Raw genomic sequence first — 14575 nt, 5'->3', positions numbered from 1 at the left:
TGTTCCTTATACATTTTTTCAGTTGGCTTTTTGCTATAAATAAAAACTTTCTTTTTCTATTCCTTTTTTATGTTTGTTTTTAGTGTAAGTGTGGACTCATGGAATCTTTCCTTTTCACTTTTGAAATAAATTCAAACTTAAAACGTGCAAAAATAGAACAAAGAGCTTCCCCACTCTGAACCATTTGACGAAAAGTTGTTGACATCATGTCCAATATCCCTGAATACTTTAGAATATTCCTACAAACAAGGACTTTCTCCTACATAACCATGATACAACCATTTATATCAGGAAGTTAACACTGATAATTACTATCGTCTAATCCACAGACCCCATTCATTTCTCCAGTTGTTCCATTAATGTCCTTTATTGCAAGTGGATCCAGTACAGGAATACGTGTTGCATTTAGTTGCCATATCTGCTTATCTTTTTTTGGCTTTTATGACCTTGACCCTCTTAAAGGTCAGTTATTTTGTGGGATGTCCCTCAGTTTGTCTTTGCCTTATGCTTCCTTGTGAGTAGTTCATGACTTGCATTTTGGTAAGATATCATGGAAGCAAGGCTGTGTGTCCTCAATGTATCCTATGACGTGGTGTATGATTTCAATTTGTCTAACACGCTGATGTAACCTTCATTGTTTGATTAAAGTGCTCTCTGCCTCAAGTTACTGCTTATAGTTACTGTCTTTCTCTTTATACTCAGTAAGTATCCTGTTCCTCATCAAACATTCACTCCATGTAAGTATCCTGTTCCTCATTAAACATTCACTCACTAATTTTATCATTTGTTGATATTTTTAGTTGAATTTATTATTACTGTGATGATTGCCACATAGTGATTTTTCTAATTTCATCATTGTGTTTACTTTTATCAATTGACTTTCTTTTTCTTTTTTTTTCCAGATAGAGTCTCACTCTGTCACCCAGGCTGGAGTGCAGTGATGTGATCTTGGCTCGCTGCAACCTCTGCCACTGGGGTCAAGCAATTCTTGTGCCTCAGCCTCCAGAGTAGCTGGGACTACAGTCGTGCGCCAACACGCCTGGCTAATTTTTGTATTTTTAGTAGAGAATGGAGTTTCACCATGTTGGCCAGGCTGGTCTCGAAGTGAACCCAGGTGATCCACCTGCCTTGGCCTCCCAGAGTGCTGGGATTACATGTATGCCAGCACACCTGGCCTCAATTGACTTTCCAATGTAAAGAAAATTTTCCTATCTATCATCTATCTACCTACTTACTTATTCATTTATTTGTATCAGTATGGGCTTATGAATTCCCATTTTATTTAATATGTTATAATCTGTTACTAATTTTATTTATTTATTTATTTATTTATTTATTTATTTATTTGAAACAGGGCCTCACTCTGTCACCTAGGCTGGAGTGTGGAGCGTGATCACAACTCACTGCATCCTAGACCTCCCAAGCTTAGGTGATTCTCCCACCTCAGCAGCCCAAGTACCTGGGACTATAGGCACGCATCACCATGCCCTGCTAATTTTTTGTGTTTTTTGTAGAGACAAGGTTTTGCCATGTTGCCCAGGCTGGATGACATTTATTTTGATGCTCAAGTTGCTCCTGATTTGGACAGTGGGAGTCCCTTCAGAGACCTTTTGACAGGTCCTCATCATTTTTTGGGCACTCCTTCACACAAGATATTCATTCTGTATTCCCTGGCCCAGTGCTGGAATCAGTTTTTGGTTTTTTTTTTCCCCCTAAGAAGCACTGATTCCTATTAATGGGAAATGGAATTTAGAAACCAAGATCTGGACACTAAGTGTGGATATTGCTACCGGGTTGTGACTGCTTTTAAACACTTTTGGCCAATATAGACAGGAAATCTATACCCATGTATTTAAAATCATGACTTTATAGTGATTTCAGCACAGGGTTCTTCATCTCTAGCCCCCATTTTATATTTGCATATGAAATGCAACAGCAAAAGCTGTGGTTTCCAAAAATTTCAGTATAAATGTAGTCATTGACTCTATCCTACAATATTCAGAAAATACTTTCAGAATTCCTATGCCCATAGCACTGCCAATAACAAAACTACTAAGCAAAGTTCAAGATTTATTTGTAGTTCTTTCTGTCATTAGGCTGTTTATATGTACACAGTCCTTTCTTTCCCCTTGCATGTTTATATTATTCATTTTATATATAGCTCAATTCATGTTTTTGTTTGTATTCAATTTTTGTTTTTCTGCCAACTTTGTTAATTTAACTTTTTTGAATTTGTAAAAACACTAACATGATTCCAAAAGTCAAAACTATACAAAAAGGTTCAGTTAGAGAAGTGATACTACCTCTCCTTCCCCCTTCCCTTCCACCCTTTTCACACTCCGTCTGTAGGGAACATTATCATTAATTCTTTTTTTCTTTTTTTTTGAGATGGAGTCTTGCTTTGTAGTCCAGGCTGAAGTACTGTGGCATGATCTCGGCTAGCTGCAACCTCCACCTCCTGACTATAACCTCCACCTCGTGGGTTCAAGTGATCCTCTTGCCTCAGCCTCCAGAGTAGCTGGAATTATAGGCGTCCACCACTATACACGGCTAATTTTTGAATTTTTGTATTTTTAGTAGAGACGGAGTTTTGCCATGTTGGCCAGGCTGGTCTCAAACTCCTGACTTCATGTGATCCATCCGCCTTGGCCTCCCAAAGTGCTGGGATTACAGGCATGAACTACTGTGCCCGGCTTTATCATTAATTTCTGATTTATCCTTCCTGTGATTCTTTTTGCAAGAATTAGCTGGTGCATGCACATTTTAATGTACCCTCTCTTGGCCAGGCATGGTGGCTCAAGCCTGTAATCACAGCACTTTGGGAGTCCGAGGCGGACAGATCACGAGGTTAGGAAGTTGAGACCATCCTGGCTAACATGGTGAAACTCTGTCTCTACTAAAAATACAAAAAATTAGCTGGGCGTGGTGGTGGGCGCCTGTAGTCCCAGCTACTCGGGACGCTGAGGTAGGAGAATGCGTGAACCCAGGAGGCTGAGCTTGCAGTGAGCCAAGATCACACCACTGCCACTCCAGCCTGGGTGACAGAGCAACACTCTGTCTCAAAAAAAAAAAAAAACTTTATATATATATATACACATACACACACACATACACACACACATACATGCACCCCCCTTTTGAAACATAAGTTATAAATTGTACTCTTTTACACCTTGCCTTTTTTTGGTTAACTTTATATGGCAGAAACCACATCTTTCAGTATTAAAGAGCTTGTTCTTATTTTTTTAAATAACAGCTTTATTAAGATATAATTCACATGCCATAAAATTGATCCATTTAAAGTATTTGATGCTTTTTAGTATAGTCACAGAGTCGTGTGACCATCATTACAATAAATTTTAGAACATTTTCCTCACCCCCAAAAGAACTCTGTACCCATTAGCAGTTACTCACCATTTCCCCCCAGTTTCAGCAGCCCTGGGGAGCCACCAACCTGCTTTGTGTCTATAGATGTGCCTATTCTGGACTTTTTGTGTATGTGGAATCATACAGTGTGTCATCTTTTGCCCCCGTCTTCTTTCATTTAGCATAATTTCAAGGTTCATCCACGTTGTAAAATGTATCAGTACTTCATTTCTTTTTATTGCCAAATAATATGCCATTGTGTAGATATAACACATTTTATTGCTTCATTCATCAGTTGCTGCGTACTCAAGTTGTTTCCACATTTTGTCTGTTATGAGTAATGCTGCCATGAACATTCATGCATAAGCTTTTGTGTGGATGTGCAGTTTTCATTCTCTTGGGTATATATCTGTGTTGTAGGACTTTCTCCTTAGTTCAGCTAAAAGCCAGGTTCTTGTCACACGACCATTAAAGATTAGGCTCGCAGACACTTTGAAGGGTGAGAAAGGGAGGATTTATTGGATCAAAAGGGGAAAAAGGGGGAAACAGGGACTCTCAGCAAAGCAAGGGTCCTGCTGGTAAGCTTCCAGACTCACAGACTGGAATCCCAGATACCACCTGGAACAGGAGAGGCCAGGCTCCTCCCGCCTGCAAACAGCACAAACTTCCCGAGGCTCCACCCGCAGTGCGCACTTCTGCCGGTACAGAGGCCGGTTGGAGGTTCTCCCAGGAGCACTATATACTTGGCTGTCTCATTTGGATTGGAATTGCTGGATCATATGTAACTCTATGATTAATCTTTTGAGAAACCAAAACGCTGTTTTCCACAGCTGCAGCACCAGTTTATAGTCCTATTAGCAACGTATGAGGGTGCCGAATTCTCATCGCTGTCAACACTTGTTACTATCTGACTTTTTGATTATAGCCATCTTAGTGGATGTAAAGTGATAGCACATGGTGGATTTCATTTTCATTTCGCTGAGGCCTGATAATTCCTTTTTCTCTTTTACTGCAGCACAGTACTTCTTTGTGTGGATGTACCAAAATGAACAAGGCAATTCTTGCAGTCTTTTGCCCTCTGGGAAGGCTCATTGGCCAGTGAGAGAGACAGACTCTTTTTGTTGTTGTTGTTGTTGTTGTTACAGGACTTTTAGATTTTATTTTTTTTAAATAGTATTGGTAGTTTCTGTGTTTTCTTTCTTTTTTATTATTATTATACTTTAAGTTCTAGGGTACACGTGCACAACATGCAGGTTTGTTAGATATGTATACATGTGCCATGTTGGTGTGCTGCACCCATTAACTTGTCATTTACATTAGATATATCTCCTAATGCTATCCCTCCCCTCTACCCCCACCCCACAACAGGCCCCTGTGTGTGATGTTCCCCTTCCTGTGTCCAAGTATTCTCATTGTTCAGTTCCCACCTTTGAGTGAGAACATATGGTGTTTGGTTTTCTGTTCTTGTGATAGTTTGCTCAGAATGATGGTTTCCGGCTTCATCCACGTCCCTACAAAGGACATGAATTCATCCTTTTTTATGGCTACATAGTATTCCATTGTGTATATGTGCCACATTTTCTTTTTTTGTGTGTCTACTATTATTTTACTTTAAGTTCTAGGGTACATGTGCACCATGTGCAGGTTTGTTACATATGTATGCATGTGCCATGTTGGTGTGCTGCACACATTAACTCGTAATTTACATTAGGTATACCTCTTAATGCTATCCATACCCCCTCCCTCCACCCCTGGCAGATCCCGGTATGTGATGTTCCCCTTCCTGTGTCAAAGTGTTCTCATTGTTCAGTTCCCACCTAAGAGTGAGAACATGCGGTGTTTGGTTTTCTGTCCTTGTGATAGTTGCTCAGAATGATGGTTTCCAGCTTCATCCATGTCCCTATAAAGGACATGAACTCATCCTTTTTATGGCTGCATAGTGTTCCATGGTATATATGTGCCACATTTTCTTAATCCAGCCTATCACTGATGGACATTTGGGTTGGTTCCAAGTCTTTGCTATTGCAAATAGTGCTACAATAAACATACGTGTGCATGTGTCTTTATAGCAGCATGATTTATAATCCTTTGGGTATATGCCCAGTAATGGGATGGCTGGGTCAAAAGGTATTTCTAGTTCTAGATCCTTGAGGAATCACCACACTGTCTTCCACAATGGTTGAACTAGTTTACAGTACCACAAACAGTGTAAAAGCGTTCCTGTTTCTCCACATCCTCTCCAGCCCCTGTTGTTTCCTGACTTTTTAATGATGGCCATTCTAACTGGTGTGAGACGGTATCTCATTATGGTTTTGATTTGCATTTCTCTGATGGCCAGTGATGATGAGCATTTCTTCATGTGTCTGTTGGCTGCATAAATGTCTTCTTTTGAGAAGGGTCTGTTCATATCCTTTGCCCACTTTTTGATGGGGTTGTTTGATTTTTTTCTTATAAATTTGTTTAAGTTCTTTGTAGATTCTGGATACTAGCCCGTTGTCAGATGGGTAGATTGTAAAAATTTTCTCCATTCTATAGGTTGTCTGTTCACTCTGATGGTAGTTTCTTTTGCTGTGCAGAAGCTCTTTAGTTTAATTAGATCCCATTTGTCCATTTTGGCTTTTGTTGCCATTGCTTTTGGTGTTTTAGTCATGAAGTCCTTGCCCATGCCTATGACCTGAATGATATTACCTAGGTTTTCTTCTAGGGTTTTTATGGTTTTAGGTCTAACATTTAAGTCTCTAATCCATCTTGAATTGATTTTTGTATAAGTTGTAAGGAAGGGATCCAGTTTCAGCTTTCTACATATGGCTAGCCAGTTTTCCCAGCACCATTAATTAAATAGGGAATCCTTTCCCCATTTCTTGTTTTTCTCAGGTTTGTCAAAGACCAGATGGTTGTAGATGTGTGGTATTATTTCTGAGGGCTCTGTTCTGTTCCATTGGTCTATATCTCTGTTTTGGTACCAGTACCATGCTGTTTTGGTTACTATGGCCTTGCAGTATAGTTTGAAGCCAGGTAGCGTGATGCCTCCAACTTTGTTCTTTTGGCTTAGGATTGTCTTGGCAATGCGGGCTCTTTTTTGGTTCCATATGAACTTTAAAGTAGTTTTTTCCAATTCTGTGAAAAAAGTAATTGGTAGCTTGATGGGGATGGCATTGAATCTATAACTTACCTTGGGCAGTATGGCCATTTTCACGATATTCATTCTTCCTATCCATGAACATGGAATGTTCTTCCGTTTGTTTGTGTCCTCTTTTATTTCACTGAACAGTGATTTGTAGTTCTCCTTGAAGAGGTCCTTCACATCCCTTGTAAGTTGATTCCTAGGTATTTTATTCGCTTTGAAGCAGTTGTGAATGGGAGTTCATTGATGATTTGGCTGTTTGTCTGTTTGTCTGTTATTGGTGTATAGGAATGCTTGTGATTTTTGCACATTGATTTTGTATCCTGAGACTTTGCTGAAATTGCTTATCAGCTTAAGGAGATTCTGGGCTGAGATGATGGGGTTTTCTAAATATATCGTCATGTCATCTGCAAACAGGGACAATTTGACTTCTTCTTTTCCGAATTGAATACCCTTTATTTCTTTCTGCTGCCTGATTGCCCTGGCCAGAACTTCCAACACTATGTTGAATAGGAGTGGTGAGAGAGGGCATCCCTGTCTTGTGCCAGTTTTCAAAATGAATGCTTCCAGTTTTTGCCCATTCAGTATGATATTGGCTGTTGATTTGTCATAAATAGCTCTTATTATTTTGAGATACGTCCAATCAACACCTAGTTTATTGAGAGTTTTTAGCATGAAGTGCTGTTGAATCTTGTCGAAGGCCTTTTCTGCATCTTTTGAGATAATCATGTGGTTTTTGTCTTTCGTTCTGTTTATATGATGGATTACGTTTATTGATTTGTGAATGTTGAACCAGCCTTGCATCCCAGGGATGAAGCCAACTTGATCGTGGTGGATAAGTTTTTGATGTGCTACTGCTGGATTCAGTTTGCCAGTATTTTATTGAGGATTTTTGCATTGAGGTTCATCAGGGATATTGGTCTAAAATTCTCCTTTTTGTTGTGTCTCTGCCAGGCTTTGGTATCAGGATGATGTTGGCCTCATAAAAGGAATTAGGGAGGATTCCCTCTTTTTCTATTGATTGGAATAGTTTCAGAAGGTATGGTACCAGCTGCTCTTTGTACCTCTGGTAGAATTCAGCTGTGAATCCATCTGGTCCTGGACTTTTTTTGGTTGGTAGGCTGTTAATTATTGCCTCAATTCAGAGCCTGTTATCGGTCTATTCAGGGATTCAACTTCTTCCTGGTTTAGTCGTGGGAGGGTGTATGTGTCCAGGAATTTATCCATTTCTTCTAGATTTTCTAGTTTATTTGCATAGAGGTGTTTATAGTATTCTCTGATGGTAGTTTGTATTTCTGTGGGGTCAGTGGTGATATCCCCTTTATCATTTTTTATTGTGTCTATTTGATTCTTCTCTCTTTTCTTCTTTATTAGTCTTGCTAGCAGTCTATCAATTTTGTTGATCTTTTTAAAAAACCAGCTCCCGGATTCATTGATTTTTTAAAGGGTTTTTTTGTGTCTCTGTCTCCTTCAGTTCTGCTCTGATCTTAGCTATTTCTTGCCTTCTGCTAGCTTTTGAATGTGTTTGCTCTTGCTTCTCTAGTTCTTTTAATTGTGATGTTAGGGTGTCAATTTTAGATCTTTCCTGCTTTCTCTTGTAGGCATTTAGTGCAATAAATTTCCCTTTACACACTGCTTTAAATGTGTCCCAGAGATTCTGCTATGTTGTGTCTTTCTTCTCGTTGGTTTCAAAGAACATCTTTAGTTCTGCCTCCATTTCGTTATTTACTCAGTAGTTGTTCAGGAGCAGGTTGTTCAGTTTCCGTGTAATTGAGCGGTTTTGAGTGAGTTTCTTAATCTTGAGTTCTAGTTTCATTGCACTGTGGTCTGAGAGACAGCTTGTTACAATTTCTGTTCTTTTACATTTGCTGAGGAGTGCTTTACTTCCAACTATGTGGTCAATTTTGGAATAAGTGTCATGTGGTGCTGAAAAGAATGTATATTCTGTTGATTTGTGGTGGAGAGTTCTGTAGATGTCTGTTAGGTCTGCTTGGGACTTCAATTCTTGGATATCCTTGTTAACTTTCTGTCTCATTCATCTGTCTAATGTTGACAGTGGAGTGTTAAAGTCTCCCATTATTATTGTGTGGGAGTTTAAGTCTCTTTTTTAGTCTCTCAGGACTTGCTTCATGAATCTGGGTGCTCCTGTATTGGGTGCATATATATTTAGGATAGTTTGCTTTTCTTGTTGAATTGATCCCTTTACCACTATGTAATGGCCTTCTTTGTCTCTTTTGATCTTTGTTGGTTTAGAGTCTGTTTTACCAGAGACTAGGATTGCAACCCCTGCTTTTTTTTGTTTCCCAATTGCTTGGTAGATCTTCCTCCATCCCTTTATTTTGAGCCTATGTGTGTCTCTGCACAAGAGATGGGTCTCCTGAATATAGCACACTGATGGGTCTTGACTCTTTATCCAATGTGCCGGTCTGTGTCTTTTAATTGGAGCATTTAGCCTATTTACATTTAAGGTTAATATTGTTATGTGGGAATTTGATCCTGTCATGATGTTAGCTGGTTATTTTGCTCATTAGTTGATGCAGTTTCTTCCTAACATCAATGGTCTTTACACTTTGGCATGTTTTTGCAGTGGCTGGTACTGGTAGTTCCTTTCCATGTTTAGTGGTCACTTCAGGAGCTCTTGTAAGGCACGCCTGGTGGTGACAAAAATCTCTGAGCATTTGCTTGTCTGTAAAGGATTTTATTTCTCCTTCTCTTATGAAGCTTAGTTTGGCTGGATATGAAATTCTGGGTTGAAAATTCTTTTCTTTAAGAATGTTGAATATTGGCCCTCACTCTCTTCTGGCTTGTAGAGTTTCTGCTGAGAGATCTGCTGTTAATCTGATGGGCTTCCCTTTGTGGGTAACCCGTCCTTTCTCTCTGACTGCCCTTAACATTTTTTTCCTTCATTTCAACTTTGGTGAATCTGATGATTATGTGTCTTGGAGTTGCTCTTCTCAAGGAGTATCTTTGTGGCATTCTGTGTATTTCCTGAATTTGAATGTTGGCCTGCCTTGCTAGGTTGGGGAAATTCTCCTGGATAATAGCCTGAAGAGTGTTTTCCAACTTGGTTCCATTCTCCCTGTCACTTTCAGGTACATCAATTGGACGTAGATTTGGTCTTTTCACATAGTCCCATATTTCTTGGAGGCTTTGTTCACTTCTTTTTACTCTCTTTTCTCTAAACTTCTCTTCTCACCTCATTTCATTCATTTGATCTTCAATCACTGATACCCTTTCTTCCACTTGATGGGATTGGCTACTGAAGCTTGTGCATGGGTCATGTAGTTCTCGTGCCATGGTTTTCAGCTCCATCAGGTCATTTAAGGTCTTCTCTATGCTGTTTATTCTAGTTAGCCATTCGTCTAATCTTTTTTCAAGGTTTATAGCTTCTTTGCAATGGCTTCAAACATCCTCCTTTAGCTGGAAGAAGTTTGTTATTACTGATCGTCTGAAGCCTTCTTCTCTCAACTCGTCAAAGTCATTCTCTGGCCAGCTTTGTTCCATTGCTGGCGAGGAACTGCAATCCTTTGGAGAAGAGGTGCTCTGATTTTAGAACTTTCAGCTTTTCTGCTCTGGTTTCTTCCCACCTTTGTGGTTTTATCTACCTTTGGTCTTTGATGATGGTGATATACAGATGGGGTTTTGGTGTGGATGTCCTTTCTGTCTGTTAGTTTTCCTTCTAACAGGGAGGACCCTCAGCTGCAGGTCTGTTGGTGTTTGCTGGAGGTCCACTCCAGACCCTGTTTGCCTGGGTATCACCATCAGAGGCTGCAGAACAGCAAATATTGCAGAACGGAAAATGTTTCTACCTGATCCTTCCTCTGGTAGCTTTGTCTCAGAGGGGCACCCGGCCGTATGAGGTGTCAGTTGGCCCCTACTGGGAGGTGTCTCCCAGTTAGGCTACTCGGGGGTCAGGGACCCACTTGAGGAAGCAGTCTGTCCATTCTCGGATCTCAAACTCCGTGCTGGGAGAAGCACTACTCTATTCAAAGCTGTCAGACAGGGACGTTTAAGTCTGCAGAAGTTTCTGCTGCCTTTTGTTCAGCTATGCCCTGCCCCCAGAGGTGGAGTCTACAGAGGCAGGCAGGCCTCCTTGAGCTGCAGTGGGCTCCACCCAGTTCGAGCTTCCCAGCGGCTTTGTTTACCTCTCAAGTCTCAGCAATGGCGGATGCCCCACCCCCAGCCTCGCTACCACCTTGCAGTTCGACCTCAGACTGCTGTGCTATCAGTGAGCGAGGCTCTGTGGGCCTGTGGGTCCGTCCGAGCCAGGTGTGGGACATAATCTCCAGGTGTGCCATTTGCTAAGACCATTGGAAAAGCGCAGTATTAGGGTGGGAGTGTCCCGATTTTCCAGGTACCATCTGTCATGGCTTCCCTTTGCTAGGAAAGGGAATTCCTCGACCTCTTGCGCTTCCCGGGTGAGGTGATGCCCCGCCCTGCTTCGGCTCACACTCCCTGGGCTGCACCCACTGTCCAACAAGCCCCAGTGAGATGAACCCGGTACCTCTGTTGGAAATGCAGAAATCACCTGTCTTCTGCATCGCTCACTCTGGGAGCTATAGACTGGAGCTGCTCCTATTCGGCCGTCTTGGTACAACCAAGACAGACTCTTAAACTAATAATTGGAACATATCACTAGAACAATTACTGAGGTAAGGACAGGGCACCCCAGAAGGAAAAAGGGGGAAGAAACTCACCCTAACTGTGAGGTAAAAGTTGTTTTTTTGAGACAGAGTCTTGCTCTGTCACCAGGCTGGAGTGCAGTGGCGCAATCTCAGCTCACCGCATCCTCCACCTCCCAGGCTCGAGCAATTCCCCTGCCTCAGCCTCCCAAGTAGCTGGGACTACAGGTGCCTGCCACCATGCCCAGCTAATTTTTTGTATTTTAGTAGAGATGAGGTTTCACCACATTGGCCATGATGGTCTCGATCCCCTGACCTCATGATCCGGTCGCCTCGGGCTCCCAAAGTGCTGGGATTACAGGAATGAGCCACTGCCCCTGGCTGAGGTGAAGGTTTTAAAGAGAGGTGAGTCTAAAGAATAACTTGGAGGTGGTGAGAAGAGCCTTTGCCAAGCAGAGATGCTTCAAAGAGCTTGTGTGCCTAAAGACTCAGCTCTCCTTCCCTATATTCAGTATGCTTACGACATCACCCGTGGGCTACTTATGAGAGTGAATCTTTACAACAGCACATGTGGGCTACTTATCAAAGTTAATCTTCCCCCCCCCCCGCCCCATACAGCTAATTTTCATTCTTCCTAGCAATACAGGAGGTAAGGGAGAAGGACTGGCAGGAAGGTTAAATTTTCTGTGATTGCATTGGCCTGTCAATACATGAAAGGTATAATAAAACAAAGCACTGAGTGCCATAATATGTCTAAATTGTAATTAAATACCTTGCGATCCATGCCAAGTTCTTCCCTTTGTGGGTATAAATACATAATGATGATCTAGATTTATTTTGCTGGCATCTGACCGTAATGAAATCAACTTGGATCGCTCTCATTTCCTTAATCCACTTCTAAATTCCTGCTAGGTAAGTCACAAGTTGGCTGGCATGTCTATGAGAAGAGTAGAGTCCTGACTTGTTCTGGGTTTGCATGTGGCTGGCTTGACTGGGGGAACCCTGTACCCCAGTAGGTGGACTATTCCTATCTCTCTTCTCAAGGATTTGGCTGGGTGCCAGGTCTGGACCATTCACAGCTGAGTTCATTCTATCACCATCCCAGGTGCCTGGTTGTGACAGGAAGAATCGGGTTCCTGGTCTGATTTTTGAGCCTTGCTCCTTGGACAAGCTGTGGACATTTGTCTGGTTTATTAATGGCCCTCTGCTTGCTCTACCCAGGCACTCTGGGGATGGTTGTAGTAAGATGTAAACTGAAAAGTTCTTCTGGCCCTGCTGGCTTGTCTGATCATTGTCTGCTCATTTATTCAAAATTTCCTTTTCAGATTCTGTGAGGATGATGTCTGCTAATGCCTAGTGCTGACACTGGCCTCAACCAGGACACAGAATCCTCTTGTTCTCTTAGGTTCAACATACCCTGACTCAGGACCCTAAAAGTGCTTGCATCAGAGTGTTCTATTCAAATTCACCTACAATAAAGGTGATCCCCAAAAGCCCAGAAACCAGTAATTTAAAAGGAGCAAGAAACTGGGACTGGAAGTGTTTGGGACAGGAGACTTAACATTTCATTTGTCTGTACTATGCAGTTTTGTTTTGTTTTTTTTTCCTAAACAAAGCATACATATTAATTACATGAAAAAGAAAAAATAAATTCACTCTGAATTTTTAGCCTAGAAACGATGTCCTTTCTTCAGATTAGGCTAGCATCGAAGCCCCTCTCGTCGCTTTCTTCAGAGGCCAGCAGCAGGACTCTTTTCTCTGACTGTTGTCACTTGCCTTTTCTCATACTTAACTCTAAGAGCTTCTTCTCTTTTTCCATGCAGATGTCAGAAAGGAAAAAAAAATGTATAACAGAGGGCATCTGCCTACTGCAGGTGAGTACTCACTGGGAGTGAGATCATGCGGTGAAGTGGCTGAGAACACACGACATAGGGGTTAGGCTGATGTGACGAGATCCTGACAAGCTACTTGTGGCTCAGCAAGACCTCAGAGAAAAGCATCCTTCACCTTGGCCCTGAGTGGCCTTTGCTTCTCCTTTCTTTAAAACAATAATAATCTCTAACACTTATTAGGCATCCACCATTGTGCTAAACTCTTTAACTCCATGATCTCATTTAATTCTTGCAACGTTCCTGTAAAATGGAGACTAATAAACCCATTTCACAGATGAGGAGACTGAAGTTCAGAAAGGTGATATTATCTGTTCCAGAGTCACCTAGCTAGTTAGAAATACATAGAGCTAGAATTCAAACCCAGGATGGTCTGACTCCAGAATTGAAACTGGTAACCACCATGCCAGACTGTTTTTTCTGGTATAGTGCACTTTTTAGATGTGTACTGAAACATTATGAGGTGTTCAATAAATCCAATTTGAAAATATTCATTGGCCTGGCGTGGTGGCTCACGCCTGTAATCCCAACATTTTGGGAGGCCAAGATGGGTGGATCATTTAAGGTCAGAAGTTCAAGACCAGCCTGGCCAACATGGTGAAACCCCATATCTACTAAAAATACAAAAATTAGCTGTGCGTGGTGGCACACGCTTGTAATCCCAGCTACCCGGGAGGCTGAGGCAGGAGAATCGCTTGAACCTGGGAGGCAGAGTTTGTAGTGAGCCGAGATCACACCACTGCACTCCAGCTTGGGCGACAAAGGAAGAGCCTGGGTAAATGCAGGGGGACTCCATCTCAAAAAAAAGAAAAAGAAAATATTCGTTAGCTGGGGGGCATGGTGGTATGCACCTGTAGTCCCAGCTTCTCAGGAGGCTGAGGCAGGACGATCGCTTGACCCAGGAGTTTAAGGCTGCAGTGCTAACTGCAGTGACTTCACCGTTGCACTCCAGTCTGCAAAACAGAGTAAGACTCTGTCTCAAAAGAAACAAATTTAAAAAATCAGATACTTGGTGCTATCATAGTCAAGCATTTACTTAAAGTTTTAAAACCATCACTTGTCATTTGTTTTACAGGTTAAGTAAAATAATGTTATATTTAAAATTTCAGCCCTGGAACTTTATCTGCATTGTAAGGTTGGTACAATTATGTTTCTGCATTGCCATATTAAGCTCAGTTAACTCAATTTGAAGCTATTTAGATTTTCTGATTTTAATAGGATTTGTTAGGTAATTATACATCTATATCTATGCCTGTCTAGCTATCAATACACCATTTGGCTTCTAGTTCTTAGCTTACTTATTTTACTTCTACTGAAATATAATAACATTTATAAAATTAAAAGCTAGGCCAGGCATGGTTACTCACAGCTGTAATCCCAGCAGTTTGGGAGGCCAAGATGGGAAAATCATTTGAGGTCAGGAGTTCAAGACCAGCTTCAGCAAAATAGACCTGTTTCTGCAAAAAATTTAAAAATTAGACAGGCGTGGTGGTGTGTGTCTGTGGTCCTAGCTACTCAGGAGCCTGAGTCAGGAGGATCCCTTGAGCCCAGAAGTTTGAGGTTACAGTGAGCTC

The sequence above is a fragment of the Macaca thibetana genome, chromosome 9 (genome assembly GCF_024542745.1).
Source record: "Macaca thibetana thibetana isolate TM-01 chromosome 9, ASM2454274v1, whole genome shotgun sequence".
Classification (NCBI taxonomy): domain Eukaryota; kingdom Metazoa; phylum Chordata; class Mammalia; order Primates; family Cercopithecidae; genus Macaca; species Macaca thibetana.
This window is presented reverse-complemented; position numbering follows the sequence as displayed.